General features: G+C 34.5%; 13 non-coding genes across 13 annotated transcripts; all 13 read right to left on the bottom strand.

Moving 5' to 3' along the window:
- Nucleotides 1-1,469: 1,469 nt before the first annotated feature.
- TRNAS-GCU (transfer RNA serine (anticodon GCU)) lies at nt 1,470-1,551 on the bottom strand. Its single transcript has one exon. It is a non-coding gene; the product is annotated as a tRNA-Ser (tRNA).
- Nucleotides 1,552-2,319: 768 nt separating this feature from the next.
- Nucleotides 2,320-2,401, bottom strand: TRNAS-GCU (transfer RNA serine (anticodon GCU)). The gene has a single exon. It is a non-coding gene; the product is annotated as a tRNA-Ser (tRNA).
- Nucleotides 2,402-3,976: 1,575 nt separating this feature from the next.
- TRNAS-GCU (transfer RNA serine (anticodon GCU)) lies at nt 3,977-4,058 on the bottom strand. The gene has a single exon. It is a non-coding gene; the product is annotated as a tRNA-Ser (tRNA).
- Nucleotides 4,059-5,632: 1,574 nt separating this feature from the next.
- On the bottom strand, nt 5,633-5,714 carry TRNAS-GCU (transfer RNA serine (anticodon GCU)). Its single transcript has one exon. It is a non-coding gene; the product is annotated as a tRNA-Ser (tRNA).
- A 766-nt stretch (nt 5,715-6,480) lies between these two features.
- Nucleotides 6,481-6,562, bottom strand: TRNAS-GCU (transfer RNA serine (anticodon GCU)). The gene has a single exon. It is a non-coding gene; the product is annotated as a tRNA-Ser (tRNA).
- Nucleotides 6,563-7,328: 766 nt separating this feature from the next.
- TRNAS-GCU (transfer RNA serine (anticodon GCU)) lies at nt 7,329-7,410 on the bottom strand. The gene has a single exon. It is a non-coding gene; the product is annotated as a tRNA-Ser (tRNA).
- Nucleotides 7,411-8,158: 748 nt separating this feature from the next.
- TRNAS-GCU (transfer RNA serine (anticodon GCU)) lies at nt 8,159-8,240 on the bottom strand. Its single transcript has one exon. It is a non-coding gene; the product is annotated as a tRNA-Ser (tRNA).
- A 1,575-nt stretch (nt 8,241-9,815) lies between these two features.
- TRNAS-GCU (transfer RNA serine (anticodon GCU)) lies at nt 9,816-9,897 on the bottom strand. Its single transcript has one exon. It is a non-coding gene; the product is annotated as a tRNA-Ser (tRNA).
- Nucleotides 9,898-10,664: 767 nt separating this feature from the next.
- On the bottom strand, nt 10,665-10,746 carry TRNAS-GCU (transfer RNA serine (anticodon GCU)). Its single transcript has one exon. It is a non-coding gene; the product is annotated as a tRNA-Ser (tRNA).
- Nucleotides 10,747-13,131: 2,385 nt separating this feature from the next.
- TRNAS-GCU (transfer RNA serine (anticodon GCU)) lies at nt 13,132-13,213 on the bottom strand. The gene has a single exon. It is a non-coding gene; the product is annotated as a tRNA-Ser (tRNA).
- Nucleotides 13,214-13,979: 766 nt separating this feature from the next.
- TRNAS-GCU (transfer RNA serine (anticodon GCU)) lies at nt 13,980-14,061 on the bottom strand. Its single transcript has one exon. It is a non-coding gene; the product is annotated as a tRNA-Ser (tRNA).
- Nucleotides 14,062-14,828: 767 nt separating this feature from the next.
- TRNAS-GCU (transfer RNA serine (anticodon GCU)) lies at nt 14,829-14,910 on the bottom strand. Its single transcript has one exon. It is a non-coding gene; the product is annotated as a tRNA-Ser (tRNA).
- A 2,385-nt stretch (nt 14,911-17,295) lies between these two features.
- TRNAS-GCU (transfer RNA serine (anticodon GCU)) lies at nt 17,296-17,377 on the bottom strand. Its single transcript has one exon. It is a non-coding gene; the product is annotated as a tRNA-Ser (tRNA).
- Between the last annotated feature and the right edge of the window lie 495 nt (nt 17,378-17,872).

Here is a 17,872-nt window from a genome sequence, read left to right as displayed (position 1 = left end):
CACAATCACGAGCTTGATAGCAAGTCGACTTTCAACCATCCTTGGCTTTAGGAACATTTATTTAATTTTAACCGAAACTTGTGAACAAATCCACCATCACCCACCTCACAAACAAAAATGATTTTTAATACTTCTGGCCAATAACATGACCTTCTCTGTAAAAGTAATGTATTAATTTTCACTAAATGTGTTCTATGCTTGTCTTTAATGAGGTGACAGACTATGTTACATGAGTTACAGTAATTTCAAATCTCAGCAAATATTACAAACATCACCATTTAGAGTTTGCTGTCAGTGTAATGTAAACAAGAAAATGATGCAGGAATAAGGTTTAACCTATATTAAGGGCTCTGCTGTAAAAAATTTTTAACTGCTTCCCATATCAGTTTAACAAAGCCCAAGAAATGTCATAGACTTTAATTATCTAAACATAAATCATTTTAACCTATACTTGTGAGCTAAACCACCATCATGGGGAATAAAGCATTTGCAAAATTAATTCTAGATAGTAGTATTGACATTGCATGTTCAAATATCAAGACACTTGCTCATGTTTACCATCTTAAAGTAGACTTCTTGATTTGACTTGTTTATTTTGGCCATTTGTGTGTCAGTATCAGTATTTGTAAAAATGCCTCTTCTACCTAAAAAGCATTGTGACGACGAGGATGAGCACAATGGATTAGCAGTCCATCGCCTTAACCACTCGGCCACCTCGTCTCACTGGTATGCACTTTAGCAAACTTTCCAACACCACTACTTATACTTCAAAGTCAATTCTTTATGTTCTTGTAGATTGTGTCATTTTCACAATCGCCAGCTTGATAGTAAGTCGACTTTCAACCATTCTTGGCTTTAGGAACATTTATTTAATTTTAACCGATACTTGTGAACAAATCCACCATCATCCACTTCACAAACAAAAATGATTTTTAATACTTCTGGCCAATAACATGACCTTCTCTGTAAAAGTAATGTATTAATTTTCACTAAATGTGTTCTATGCTTGTCTTTAATGAAGTGACAGACTATGTTACATGAGTTACAGTAATTTCAAATCTCTGCAAATATTACAAACATCACCATCTAGAGTTTGCTGTCACTGTAATGTAAACAAGAAAATTATGCAGGAATAAGGTTTAACCTATATTAAGGGCTCTGCTGTAAAAATGTTTTAACTGCATCCCATAACAGTTTAACAAAGCCCAAGAAATGTCATAGACTTTAAATTATCTAAACATAAATCATTTTAACCTATACTTGTGAGCTAATCCACCATCATGGGGGATAAAGCATTTGCAAAATAAATTCTAGATAGTAGTATTGACATTGCATGTTCAAATATCAAGACACTTGCTCATGTTTACCATCTTAAAGTAGACTTCTTGATTTGACTTGTTTATTTTGGCCATTTGTGTGTCAGTAGCAGTATTTGTAAAAATGCCTCTTCTACCTAAAAAGCATTGTGACGACGAGGATGGGATTTGAACCCATCCGTGCCGAGCACAATGGATTAGCAGTCCATCGCCTTAACCACTCGGCCACCTCGTCTCACTGGTATTCAATATGGCAAACATTCCAACACCACTAGTTATACTTCAAAGTCAATTCTTTATGTTCTTGTAGATTGTGTCATTTTCACAATCACGAGCTTGATAGCAAGTCGACTTTCAACCATCCTTGGCTTTAGGAACATTTATTTAATTTTAACCGAAACTTGTGAACAAATCCACCATCACCCACCTCACAAACAAAAATGATTTTTAATACTTCTGGCCAATAACATGACCTTCTCTGTAAAAGTAATGTATTAATTTTCACTAAATGTGTTCTATGCTTGTCTTTAAGGAAGTGACAGACTATGTTACATGAGTTACAGTAATTTCAAATCTCTGCAAATATTACAAACATCACCATTTAGAGTTTGCTGTCACTGTAATGTAAACAAGAAAATTATGCAGGAATAAGGTTTAACCTATATTAAGGGCTCTGCTGTAAAAAATTTTAACTGCACCCCATATCAGTTTAATAAAGCCCAAGAAATGTCATAGACTTTTTATTATCTAAACATAAATTATTTTAACCTATACTTGTGAGTTAATCCACCATCATGGGGAAATAAAGCATTTGCCAAACAAATTTAAGATAGTAGTATTGACAATGCATGTTCAAATATCAAGACACTTGCTCATGTTTACCATCTTAAAGTAGACTTCTTGATTTGACTTGTTTATTTTGGCCATTTTTGTGTCAGCTTCACTTGCTGGTTTATGAAGCAGTATTTGTAAAAATGCCTCTTCTACCTAAAGAGCATTGTGACGACAAGGATGGGATTTGAACCCATGCGTGCAGAGCACAATGGATTAGCAGTCAATCGCCTTAACCACTCGGCCACCTCGTCTCACTGGTATGCAGCCTGGCAAAATTTCCAACACCACTTGTTATACTTCAAAGTCAATTCTTTATGTTCTTGTAGATTGTGTCATTTTCACAATCACGAGCTTGATAGCAAGTCGACTTTCAACCATCCTTGGCTTTAGGAACATTTATTTAATTTTAACCGAAACTTGTGAACAAATCCACCATCACCCACCTCACAAACAAAAATGATTTTTAATACTTCTGGCCAATAACATGACCTTCTCTGTAAAATTAATGCATTAATTTTCACTAAATGTGTTCTATGCTTGTCTTTAATGAGGTGACAGACTATGTTACATGAGTTACAGTAATTTCAAATCTCAGCAAATATTACAAACATCACCATTTAGAGTTTGCTGTCAGTGTAATTTAAACAAGAAAATTATGCAGGAATAAGGTTTAACCTATATTAAGGGCTCTGCTGTAAAAAATTTTTAACTGCATCCCATATCAGTTTAACAAAGCCCAAGAAATGTCATAGACTTTAATTATCTAAACATAAATCATTTTAACCTATACTTGTGAGCTAATCCACCATCATGGGGAATAAAGCATTTGCAAAATAAATTCTAGATAGTAGTATTGACATTGCATGTTCAAATATCAAGACACTTGCTCATGTTTACCATCTTAAAGTAGACTTCTTGATTTGACTTGTTTATTTTGGCCATTTGTGTGTCAGTAGCAGTATTTGTAAAAATGCCTCTTCTACCTAAAAAGCATTGTGACGACGAGGATGAGCACAATGGATTAGCAGTCCATCGCCTTAACCACTCGGCCACCTCGTCTCACTGGTATGCAATATAGCAAACTTTCCAACACCACTACTTATACTTCAAAGTCAATTCTTTATGTTCTTGTAGATTGTGTCATTTTCACAATCACGAGCTAGATAGTAAGTCGACTTTCAACCATCCTTGGCTTTAGGAACATTTATTTAATTTTAACCGATACTTGTGAACAAATCCACCATCATCCACCTCACAAACAAAAATGATTTTTAATACTTCTGGCCAATAACATGACCTTCTCTGTAAAAGTAATGTATTCATTTTCACTAAATGTGTTCTATGCTTGTCTTTAAGGAAGTGACAGACTATGTTACATGAGTTACAGTAATTTCAAATCTCTGCAAATATTACAAACATCACCATTTAGAGTTTGCTGTCACTGTAATGTAAACAAGAAAATTATGCAGGAATAAGGTTTAACCTATATTAAGGGCTCTGCTGTAAAAAATTTTAACTGCACCCCATATCAGTTTAATAAAGCCCAAGAAATGTCATAGACTTTAATTATCTAAACATAAATTATTTTAACCTACACTTGTGAGTTAATCCACCATCATGGGGAAATAAAGCATTTGCCAAACAAATTCAAGATATTAGTATTGACAATGCATGTTCAAATATCAAGACACTTGCTCATGTTTACCATCTTAAAGTAGACTTCTTGATTTGACTTGTTTATTTTGGCCATTTTTGTGTCAGCTTCACTTGCTGGTTTATGAAGCAGTATTTGTAAAAATGCCTCTTCTACCTAAAGAGCATTGTGACGACAAGGATGGGATTTGAACCCATGCGTGCAGAGCACAATGGATTAGCAGTCCATCGCCTTAACCACTCGGCCACCTCGTCTCACTGGTATGCAGTCTGGCAAAATTTCCAACACCACTTGTTATACTTCAAAGTCAATTCTTTATGTTCTTGTAGATTGTGTCATTTTCACAATCACCAGCTTGATAGTAAGTCGACTTTCAACCATCCTTGGCTTTAGGAACATTTATTTAATTTTAACCGATACTTGTGAACAAATCCACCATCATCCACTTCACAAACAAAAATGATTTTTAATACTTCTGGCCAATAACATGACCTTCTCTGTAAAAGTAATGCATTAATTTTCACTAAATGTGTTCTATGCTTGTCTTTAATGAGGTGACAGACTATGTTACATGAGTTACAGTAATTTCAAATCTCAGCAAATATTACAAACATCACCATTTAGAGTTTGCTGTCAGTGTAATTTAAACAAGAAAATTATGCAGGAATAAGGTTTAACCTATATTAAGGGCTCTGCTGTAAAAATTTTTTAACTGCATCCCATATCAGTTTAACAAAGCCCAAGAAATGTCATAGACTTTAATTATCTAAACATAAATCATTTTAACCTATACTTGTGAGCTAATCCACCATCATGGGGAATAAAGCATTTGCAAAATAAATTCTAGATAGTAGTATTGACATTGCATGTTCAAATATCAAGACACTTGCTCATGTTTACCATCTTAAAGTAGACTTCTTGATTTGACTTGTTTATTTTGGCCATTTGTGTGTCAGTAGCAGTATTTGTAAAAATGCCTCTTCTACCTAAAAAGCATTGTGACGACGAGGATGAGCACAATGGATTAGCAGTCCATCGCCTTAACCACTCGGCCACCTCGTCTCACTGGTATGCAATATGGCAAACTTTCCAACACCACTACTTATACTTCAAAGTCAATTCTTTATGTTCTTGTAGATTGTGTCATTTTCACAATCACGAGCTAGATAGTAAGTCGACTTTCAACCATCCTTGGCTTTAGGAACATTTATTTAATTTTAACCGATACTTGTGAACAAATCCACCATCATCCACCTCACAAACAAAAATGATTTTTAATACTTCTGGCCAATAACATGACCTTCTCTGTAAAAGTAATGTATTAATTTTCACTAAATGTGTTCTATGCTTGTCTTTAAGGAAGTGACAGACTATGTTACATGAGTTACAGTAATTTCAAATCTCTGCAAATATTACAAACATCACCATTTAGAGTTTGCTGTCACTGTAATGTAAACAAGAAAATTATGCAGGAATAAGGTTTAACCTATATTAAGGGCTCTGCTGTAAAAAAATTTAACTGCACCCCATATCAGTTTAATAAAGCCCAAGAAATGTCATAGACTTTAATTATCTAAACATAAATTATTTTAACCTACACTTGTGAGTTAATCCACCATCATGGGAAATAAAGCATTTGCCAAACAAATTCAAGATATTAGTATTGACAATGCATGTTCAAATATCAAGACACTTGCTCATGTTTACCATCTTAAAGTAGACTTCTTGATTTGACTTGTTTATTTTGGCCATTTTTGTGTCAGCTTCACTTGCTGGTTTATGAAGCAGTATTTGTAAAAATGCCTCTTCTACCTAAAGAGCATTGTGACGACAAGGATGGGATTTGAACCCATGCGTGCAGAGCACAATGGATTAGCAGTCCATCGCCTTAACCACTCGGCCACCTCGTCTCACTGGTATGCAGTCTGGCAAAATTTCCAACACCACTTGTTATACTTCAAAGTCAATTCTTTATGTTCTTGTAGATTGTGTCATTTTCACAATCACCAGCTTGATAGTAAGTCGACTTTCAACCATCCTTGGCTTTAGGAACATTTATTTAATTTTAACCGATACTTGTGAACAAATCCACCATCATCCACTTCACAAACAAAAATGATTTTTAATACTTCTGGCCAATAACATGACCTTCTCTGTAAAAGTAATGTATTAATTTTCACTAAATGTGTTCTATGCTTGTCTTTAATGAAGTGACAGACTATGTTACATGAGTTACAGTAATTTCAAATCTCTGCAAATATTACAAACATCACCATTTAGAGTTTGCTGTCACTGTAATGTAAACAAGAAAATTATGCAGGAATAAGGTTTAACCTATATTAAGGGCTCTGCTGTAAAAAAATTTAACTGCACCCCATATCAGTTTAATAAAGCCCAAGAAATGTCATAGACTTTAATTATCTAACATAAATTATTTTAACCTATACTTGTGAGTTAATCCACCATCATGGGGAAATAAAGCATTTGCCAAACAAATTCAAGATAGTAGTATTGACAATGCATGTTCAAATATCAAGACACTTGCTCAAGTTTACCATCTTAAAGTAGACTTCTTGATTTGACTTGTTTATTTTGGCCATTTTTGTGTCAGCTTCACTTGCTGGTTTATGATGCAGTATTTGTAAAAATGCCTCTTCTACCGAAAGAGCATTGTGACAACGAGGATGGGATTTGAACCCATGCGTGCAGAGCACAATGGATTAGCAGCCCATCGCCTTAACCACTCGGCCACCTCGTCTCACTGGTATGCAATCTGGCAAACTTTCCAACACCACTTGTTATACTTCAAAGTCAATTCTTTATGTTCTTGTAGATTGTGTCATTTTCACAATCACGAGCTTGATAGCAAGTCGACTTTCAACCATCCTTGGCTTTAGGAACATTTATTTAATTTTAACCGAAACTTGTGAACAAATCCACCATCACCCACCTCACAAACAAAAATTATTTTTAATACTTCTGGCCAATAACATGACCTTCTCTGTAAAAGTAATGTATTAATTTTCACTAAATGTGTTCTATGCTTGTCTTTAATGAAGTGACAGACTATGTTACATGAGTTACAGTAATTTCAAATCTCTGCAAATATTGCAAACATCACCATTTAGAGTTTGCTGTCACTGTAATGTAAACAAGAAAATTATGCAGGAATAAGGTTTAACCTATATTAAGGGCTCTGCTGTAAAAAAATTTAACTGCACCCCATATCAGTTTAATAAAGCCCAAGAAATGTCATAGACTTTAATTATCTAACATAAATTATTTTAACCTATACTTGTGAGTTAATCCACCATCATGGGGAAATAAAGCATTTGCCAAACAAATTCAAGATAGTAGTATTGACAATGCATGTTCAAATATCAAGACACTTGCTCATGTTTACCATCTTAAAGTAGACTTCTTGATTTGACTTGTTTATTTTGGCCATTTTTGTGTCAGCTTCACTTGCTGGTTTATGATGCAGTATTTGTAAAATTACCTCTACTACCGAAAGAGCATTGTAACGACGAGGATGGGATTTGAACCCATGCGCGCAGAGCACAATGGATTAGCAGCCCATCGCCTTAACCACTCGGCCACCTCGTCTCACTTGTATGCAATCTGGCAAACTTTCCAACACCACTTGTTATACTTCAAAGTCAATTCTTTATGTTCTTGTAGATTGTGTCATTTTCACAATCACGAGCTTGATAGCAAGTCGACTTTCAACCATCCTTGGCTTTAGGAACATTTATTTAATTTTAACCGAAACTTGTGAACAAATCCACCATCACCCACCTCACAAACAAAAATGATTTTTAATACTTCTGGCCAATAACATGACCTTCTCTGTAAAAATAATGTATTAATTTTCACTAAATGTGTTCTATGCTTGTCTTTAATGAAGTGACAGACTATGTTACATGAGTTACAGTAATTTCAAATCGCTGCAAATATTACAAACATCACCATTTAGAGTTTGCTGTCACTGTAATGTAAACAAGAAAATTATGCAGGAATAAGGTTTAACCTATATTAAGGGCTCTGCTGTAAAAAAAATTTAACTGCATCCCATATCAGTTTAACAAAGCCCAAGAAATGTCATAGACTTTAATTATCTAAACATAAATCATTTTAACCTATACTTGTGAGCTAATCCACCATCATGGGGAATAAAGCATTTGCAAAATAAATTCTAGGTAGTAGTATTGACATTGCATGTTCAAATATCAAGACACTTGCTCATGTTTACCATCTTAAAGAAGACTTCTTGATTTGACTTGTTTATTTTGGCCATTTGTGTGTCAATAGCAGTATTTGTAAAAATGCCTCTTCTACCTAAAAAGTATAGTGACGACTAGGATGGGATTTGAACCTATGCGTGCTGAGCACAATGGATTAGCAGTCCATCGCCTTAACCACTCGGCCACCTCGTCTCACTAGTATGCAATTTGGCAAACATTCCAACACCACTAGTTATACTTCAAAGTCAATTCTTTATGTTCTTGTAGATTGTGTCATTTTCACAATCACGAGCTTAATAGCAAGTCGACTTTCAACCATCCTTGGCTTTAGGAACATTTATTTAATTTTAACCGAAACTTGTGAACAAATCCACCATCACCCACCTCACAAACAAAAATGATTTTTAATACTTCTGGCCAATAACATGACCTTCTCTGTAAAAGTAATGTATTAATTTTCACTAAATGTGTTCTATGCTTGTCTTTAATGAAGTGACAGACTATGTTACATGAGTTACAGTAATTTCAAATCTCTGCAAATATTACAAACATCACCATTTAGAGTTTGCGGTCACTGTAATGTAAACAAGAAAATTATGCAGGAATAAGGTTTAACCTTTATTAAGGGCTCTGCTGTAAAAATGTTTTAACTGCATCCCATATCAGTTTAACAAAGCCCAAGAAATGTCATAGACTTTAAATTATCTAAACATAAATCATTTTAACCTATACTTGTGAGCTAATCCACCATCATGGGGGATAAAGCATTTGCAAAATAAATTCTAGATAGTAGTATTGACATTGCATGTTCAAATATCAAGACACTTGCTCATGTTTACCATCTTAAAGTAGACTTCTTGATTTGACTTGTTTATTTTGGCCATTTGTGTGTCAGTAGCAGTATTTGTAAAAATGCCTCTTCTACCTAAAAAGCATTGTGACGACGAGGATGAGCACAATAGATTAGCAGTCCATCGCCTTAACCACTCGGCCACCTCGTCTCACTGGTATGCAATCTGGCAAACTTTCCAACACCACTTGTTATACTTCAAAGTCAATTCTTTATGTTCTTGTAGATTGTGTCATTTTCACAATCACGAGCTTGATAGCAAGTCGACTTTCAACCATCCTTGGCTTTAGGAACATTTATTTAATTTTAACCGAAACTTGTGAACAAATTCACCATCATCCACCTCACAAACAAAAATGATTTTTAATACTTCTGGCCAATAACATGACCTTCTCTGTAAAAGTAATGTATTAATTTTCACTAAATGTGTTCTATGCTTGTCTTTAATGAGGTGACAGACTATGTTACATGAGTTACAGTAATTTCAAATCTCTGCAAATATTACAAACATCACCATTTAGAGTTTGCTGTCACTGTAATGTAAACAAGAAAATTATGCAGGAATAAGGTTTAACCTATATTAAGGGCTCTGCTGTAAAAATTTTTAACTGCACCCCATATCAGTTTAATAAAGCCCAATAAATGTCATAGACTTTAATTATCTAACATAAATTATTTTAACCTATACTTGTGAGTTAATCCACCATCATGGGGAAATAAAGCATTTGCCAAACAAATTCAAGATAGTAGTATTGACAATGCATGTTCAAATATCAAGACACTTGCTCATGTTTACCATCTTAAAGTAGACTTCTTGATTTGACTTGTTTATTTTGGCCATTTTTGTGTCCGCTTCACTTGCTGGTTTATGATGCAGTATTTATAAAAATGCCTCTTCTACCGAAAGAGCATTGTGACGACGAGAATGGGATTTGAACCCATGCGCGCAGAGCACAATGGATTAGCAGCCCATCGCCTTAACCACTCGACCACCTCGTCTCACTTGTATGCAATCTGGCAAACTTTCCAACACCACTTGTTATACTTCAAAGTCAATTCTTTATGTTCTTGTAGATTGTGTCATTTTCACAATCACGAGCTTGATAGCAAGTCGACTTTCAACCATCCTTGGCTTTAGGAACATTTATTTAATTTTAACCGAAACTTGTGAACAAATCCACCATCACCCACCTCACAAACAAAAATGATTTTTAATACTTCTGGCCAATAACATGACCTTCTCTGTAAAAATAATGTATTAATTTTCACTAAATGTGTTCTATGCTTTTCTTTAATGAAGTGACAGACTATGTTACATGAGTTACAGTAATTTCAAATCGCTGCAAATATTACAAACATCACCATTTAGAGTTTGCTGTCACTGTAATGTAAACAAGAAAATTATGCAGGAATAAGGTTTAACCTATATTAAGGGCTCTGCTGTAAAAAAATTTAACTGCACCCTATATCAGTTTAATAAAGCCCAAGAAATGTCATAGACTTTAATTATCTAAACATAAATTATTTTAACCTATACTTGTGAGTTAATCCACCATCGCGGGGAAATAAAGCATTTGCCAAACAAATTCAAGATAGTAGTATTGACAATGCATGTTCAAATATCAAGACACTTGCTCATGTTTACCATCTTAAAGTAGACTTCTTGATTTGACTTGTTTATTTTGGCCATTTTTGTGTCAGCTTCACTTGCTGGTTTATGAAGCAGTATTTGTAAAAATGCCTCTTCTACCTAAAGAGCATTGTGACGACAAGGATGGGATTTGAACCCATGCGTGCAGAGCACAATGGATTAGCAGTCCATCGCCTTAACCACTCGGCCACCTCGTCTCACTGGTATGCAGTCTGGCAAAATTTCCAACACCACTTGTTATACTTCAAAGTCAATTCTTTATGTTCTTGTAGATTGTGTCATTTTCACAATCACGAGCTTGATAGCAAGTCGACTTTCAACCATCCTTGGCTTTAGGAACATTTATTTAATTTTAACCGAAACTTGTGAACAAATCCACCATCACCCACCTCACAAACAAAAATGATTTTTAATACTTCTGGCCAATAACATGACCTTCTCTGTAAAAGTAATGCATTAATTTTCACTAAATGTGTTCTATGCTTGTCTTTAATGAGGTGACAGACTATGTTACATGAGTTACAGTAATTTCAAATCTCAGCAAATATTACAAACATCACCATTTAGAGTTTGCTGTCAGTGTAATTTAAACAAGAAAATTATGCAGGAATAAGGTTTAACCTATATTAAGGGCTCTGCTGTAAAAATTTTTTAACTGCATCCCATATCAGTTTAACAAAGCCCAAGAAATGTCATAGACTTTAATTATCTAAACATAAATCATTTTAACCTATACTTGTGAGCTAATCCACCATCATGGGGAATAAAGCATTTGCAAAATAAATTCTAGATAGTAGTATTGACATTGCATGTTCAAATATCAAGACACTTGCTCATGTTTACCAGCTTAAAGTAGACTTCTTGATTTGACTTGTTTATTTTGGCCATTTGTGTGTCAGTAGCAGTATTTGTAAAAATGCCTCTTCTACCTAAAAAGCATTGTGACGACGAGGATGAGCACAATGGATTAGCAGTCCATCGCCTTAACCACTCGGCCACCTCGTCTCACTGGTATGCAATCTGGCAAACTTTCCAACACCACTAGTTATACTTCAAAGTCTATTCTTTATGTTCTTGTAGATTGTGTCATTTTCACAATCGCCAGCTTGATAGTAAGTCGACTTTCAACCATCCTTGGCTTTAGGAACATTTATTTAATTTTAACCGATACTTGTGAACAAATCCACCATCATCCACTTCACAAACAAAAATGATTTTTAATACTTCTGGCCAATAACATGACCTTCTCTGTAAAAGTAATGTATTAATTTTCACTAAATGTGTTCTATGCTTGTCTTTAATGAAGTGACAGACTATGTTACATGAGTTACAGTAATTTCAAATCTCTGCAAATATTACAAACATCACCATTTAGAGTTTGCTGTCACTGTAATGTAAACAAGAAAATTATGCAGGAATAAGGTTTAACCTATATTAAGGGCTCTGCTGTAAAAATGTTTTAACTGCATCCCATATCAGTTTAACAAAGCCCAATAAATGTCATAGACTTTAAATTATCTAAACATAAATCATTTTAACCTATACTTGTGAGCTAATCCACCATCATGGGGGATAAAGCATTTGCAAAATAAATTCTAGATAGTAGTATTGACATTGCATGTTCAAATATCAAGACACTTGCTCATGTTTACCATCTTAAAGTAGACTTCTTGATTTGACTTGTTTATTTTGGCCATTTGTGTGTCAGTAGCAGTATTTGTAAAAATGCCTCTTCTACCTAAAAAGCATTGTGACGACGAGGATGAGCACAATGGATTAGCAGTCCATCGCCTTAACCACTCGGCCACCTCGTCTCACTGGTATGCAATATGGCAAACTTTCCAACACTACTACTTATACTTCAAAGTCAATTCTTTATGTTCTTGTAGATTGTGTCATTTTCACAATCACGAGCTAGATAGTAAGTCGACTTTCAACCATCCTTGGCTTTAGGAACATTTATTTAATTTTAACCGATACTTGTGAACAAATCCACCATCATCCACCTCACAAACAAAAATGATTTTTAATACTTCTGGCCAATAACATGACCTTCTCTGTAAAAGTAATGTATTAATTTTCACTAAATGTGTTCTATGCTTGTCTTTAAGGAAGTGACAGACTATGTTACATGAGTTACAGTAATTTCAAATCTCTGCAAATATTACAAACATCACCATTTAGAGTTTGCTGTCACTGTAATGTAAACAAGAAAATTATGCAGGAATAAGGTTTAACCTATATTAAGGGCTCTGCTGTAAAAAAAAATTAACTGCACCCCATATCAGTTTAATAAAGCCCAAGAAATGTCATAGACTTTAATTATCTAAACATAAATTATTTTAACCTACACTTGTGAGTTAATCCACCATCATGGGGAAATAAAGCATTTGCCAAACAAATTCAAGATATTAGTATTGACAATGCATGTTCAAATATCAAGACACTTGCTCATGTTTACCATCTTAAAGTAGACTTCTTGATTTGACTTGTTTATTTTGGCCATTTTTGTGTCAGCTTCACTTGCTGGTTTATGAAGCAGTATTTGTAAAAATGCCTCTTCTACCTAAAGAGCATTGTGACGACAAGGATGGGATTTGAACCCATGCGTGCAGAGCACAATGGATTAGCAGTCCATCGCCTTAACCACTCGGCCACCTCGTCTCACTGGTATGCAGTCTGGCAAAATTTCCAACACCACTTGTTATACTTCAAAGTCAATTCTTTATGTTCTTGTAGATTGTGTCATTTTCACAATCACCAGCTTGATAGTAAGTCGACTTTCAACCATCCTTGGCTTTAGGAACATTTATTTAATTTTAACCGATACTTGTGAACAAATCCACCATCATCCACTTCACAAACAAAAATGATTTTTAATACTTCTGGCCAATAACATGACCTTCTCTGTAAAAGTAATGTATTAATTTTCACTAAATGTGTTCTATGCTTGTCTTTAATGAGGTGACAGACTATGTTACATGAGTTACAGTAATTTCAAATCTCTGCAAATATTACAAACATCACCATTTAGAGTTTGCTGTCACTGTAATGTAAACAAGAAAATTATGCAGGAATAAGGTTTAACCTATATTAAGGGCTCTGCTGTAAAAATTTTTAACTGCACCCCATATCAGTTTAATAAAGCCCAATAAATGTCATAGACTTTAATTATCTAACATAAATTATTTTAACCTATACTTGTGAGTTAATCCACCATCATGGGGAAATAAAGCATTTGCCAAACAAATTCAAGATAGTAGTATTGACAATGCATGTTCAAATATCAAGACACTTGCTCATGTTTACCATCTTAAAGTAGACTTCTTGATTTGACTTGTTTATTTTGGCCATTTTTGTGTCCGCTTCACTTGCTGGTTTATGATGCAGTATTTATAAAAATGCCTCTTCTACCGAAAGAGCATTGTGACGACGAGAATGGGATTTGAACCCATGCGCGCAGAGCACAATGGATTAGCAGCCCATCGCCTTAACCACTCGACCACCTCGTCTCACTTGTATGCAATCTGGCAAACTTTCCAACACCACTTGTTATACTTCAAAGTCAATTCTTTATGTTCTTGTAGATTGTGTCATTTTCACAATCACGAGCTTGATAGCAAGTCGACTTTCAACCATCCTTGGCTTTAGGAACATTTATTTAATTTTAACCGAAACTTGTGAACAAATCCACCATCACCCACCTCACAAACAAAAATGATTTTTAATACTTCTGGCCAATAACATGACCTTCTCTGTAAAAATAATGTATTAATTTTCACTAAATGTGTTCTATGCTTTTCTTTAATGAAGTGACAGACTATGTTACATGAGTTACAGTAATTTCAAATCGCTGCAAATATTACAAACATCACCATTTAGAGTTTGCTGTCACTGTAATGTAAACAAGAAAATTATGCAGGAATAAGGTTTAACCTATATTAAGGGCTCTGCTGTAAAAAAATTTAACTGCACCCTATATCAGTTTAATAAAGCCCAAGAAATGTCATAGACTTTAATTATCTAAACATAAATTATTTTAACCTATACTTGTGAGTTAATCCACCATCGCGGGGAAATAAAGCATTTGCCAAACAAATTCAAGATAGTAGTATTGACAATGCATGTTCAAATATCAAGACACTTGCTCATGTTTACCATCTTAAAGTAGACTTCTTGATTTGACTTGTTTATTTTGGCCATTTTTGTGTCAGCTTCACTTGCTGGTTTATGAAGCAGTATTTGTAAAAATGCCTCTTCTACCTAAAGAGCATTGTGACGACAAGGATGGGATTTGAACCCATGCGTGCAGAGCACAATGGATTAGCAGTCCATCGCCTTAACCACTCGGCCACCTCGTCTCACTGGTATGCAGTCTGGCAAAATTTCCAACACCACTTGTTATACTTCAAAGTCAATTCTTTATGTTCTTGTAGATTGTGTCATTTTCACAATCACGAGCTTGATAGCAAGTCGACTTTCAACCATCCTTGGCTTTAGGAACATTTATTTAATTTTAACCGAAACTTGTGAACAAATCCACCATCACCCACCTCACAAACAAAAATGATTTTTAATACTTCTGGCCAATAACATGACCTTCTCTGTAAAAGTAATGCATTAATTTTCACTAAATGTGTTCTATGCTTGTCTTTAATGAGGTGACAGACTATGTTACATGAGTTACAGTAATTTCAAATCTCAGCAAATATTACAAACATCACCATTTAGAGTTTGCTGTCAGTGTAATTTAAACAAGAAAATTATGCAGGAATAAGGTTTAACCTATATTAAGGGCTCTGCTGTAAAAATTTTTTAACTGCATCCCATATCAGTTTAACAAAGCCCAAGAAATGTCATAGACTTTAATTATCTAAACATAAATCATTTTAACCTATACTTGTGAGCTAATCCACCATCATGGGGAATAAAGCATTTGCAAAATAAATTCTAGATAGTAGTATTGACATTGCATGTTCAAATATCAAGACACTTGCTCATGTTTACCAGCTTAAAGTAGACTTCTTGATTTGACTTGTTTATTTTGGCCATTTGTGTGTCAGTAGCAGTATTTGTAAAAATGCCTCTTCTACCTAAAAAGCATTGTGACGACGAGGATGAGCACAATGGATTAGCAGTCCATCGCCTTAACCACTCGGCCACCTCGTCTCACTGGTATGCAATCTGGCAAACTTTCCAACACCACTAGTTATACTTCAAAGTCTATTCTTTATGTTCTTGTAGATTGTGTCATTTTCACAATCGCCAGCTTGATAGTAAGTCGACTTTCAACCATCCTTGGCTTTAGGAACATTTATTTAATTTTAACCGATACTTGTGAACAAATCCACCATCATCCACTTCACAAACAAAAATGATTTTTAATACTTCTGGCCAATAACATGACCTTCTCTGTAAAAGTAATGTATTAATTTTCACTAAATGTGTTCTATGCTTGTCTTTAATGAAGTGACAGACTATGTTACATGAGTTACAGTAATTTCAAATCTCTGCAAATATTACAAACATCACCATTTAGAGTTTGCTGTCACTGTAATGTAAACAAGAAAATTATGCAGGAATAAGGTTTAACCTATATTAAGGGCTCTGCTGTAAAAATGTTTTAACTGCATCCCATATCAGTTTAACAAAGCCCAATAAATGTCATAGACTTTAAATTATCTAAACATAAATCATTTTAACCTATACTTGTGAGCTAATCCACCATCATGGGGGATAAAGCATTTGCAAAATAAATTCTAGATAGTAGTATTGACATTGCATGTTCAAATATCAAGACACTTGCTCATGTTTACCATCTTAAAGTAGACTTCTTGATTTGACTTGTTTATTTTGGCCATTTGTGTGTCAGTAGCAGTATTTGTAAAAATGCCTCTTCTACCTAAAAAGCATTGTGACGACGAGGATGAGCACAATGGATTAGCAGTCCATCGCCTTAACCACTCGGCCACCTCGTCTCACTGGTATGCAATATGGCAAACTTTCCAACACTACTACTTATACTTCAAAGTCAATTCTTTATGTTCTTGTAGATTGTGTCATTTTCACAATCACGAGCTAGATAGTAAGTCGACTTTCAACCATCCTTGGCTTTAGGAACATTTATTTAATTTTAACCGATACTTGTGAACAAATCCACCATCATCCACCTCACAAACAAAAATGATTTTTAATACTTCTGGCCAATAACATGACCTTCTCTGTAAAAGTAATGTATTAATTTTCACTAAATGTGTTCTATGCTTGTCTTTAAGGAAGTGACAGACTATGTTACATGAGTTACAGTAATTTCAAATCTCTGCAAATATTACAAACATCACCATTTAGAGTTTGCTGTCACTGTAATGTAAACAAGAAAATTATGCAGGAATAAGGTTTAACCTATATTAAGGGCTCTGCTGTAAAAAAAAATTAACTGCACCCCATATCAGTTTAATAAAGCCCAAGAAATGTCATAGACTTTAATTATCTAAACATAAATTATTTTAACCTACACTTGTGAGTTAATCCACCATCATGGGGAAATAAAGCATTTGCCAAACAAATTCAAGATATTAGTATTGACAATGCATGTTCAAATATCAAGACACTTGCTCATGTTTACCATCTTAAAGTAGACTTCTTGATTTGACTTGTTTATTTTGGCCATTTTTGTGTCAGCTTCACTTGCTGGTTTATGAAGCAGTATTTGTAAAAATGCCTCTTCTACCTAAAGAGCATTGTGACGACAAGGATGGGATTTGAACCCATGCGTGCAGAGCACAATGGATTAGCAGTCCATCGCCTTAACCACTCGGCCACCTCGTCTCACTGGTATGCAGTCTGGCAAAATTTCCAACACCACTTGTTATACTTCAAAGTCAATTCTTTATGTTCTTGTAGATTGTGTCATTTTCACAATCACCAGCTTGATAGTAAGTCGACTTTCAACCATCCTTGGCTTTAGGAACATTTATTTAATTTTAACCGATACTTGTGAACAAATCCACCATCATCCACTTCACAAACAAAAATGATTTTTAATACTTCTGGCCAATAACATGACCTTCTCTGTAAAAGTAATGTATTAATTTTCACTAAATGTGTTCTATGCTTGTCTTTAATGAAGTGACAGACTATGTTACATGAGTTACAGTAATTTCAAATCTCTGCAAATATTACAAACATCACCATTTAGAGTTTGCTGTCACTGTAATGTAAACAAGAAAATTATGCAGGAATAAGGTTTAACCTATATTAAGGGCTCTGCTGTAAAAAAATTTAACTGCACCCCATATCAGTTTAATAAAGCCCAAGAAATGT

Source organism: Pseudophryne corroboree, chromosome 11 (assembly GCF_028390025.1).
Source record: "Pseudophryne corroboree isolate aPseCor3 chromosome 11, aPseCor3.hap2, whole genome shotgun sequence".
NCBI classification, from domain to species: Eukaryota; Metazoa; Chordata; class Amphibia; order Anura; family Myobatrachidae; genus Pseudophryne; species Pseudophryne corroboree.
The sequence above is the reverse complement of the archived record's forward strand: the minus strand, read 5'-3'. Positions and strand labels throughout refer to the sequence as shown.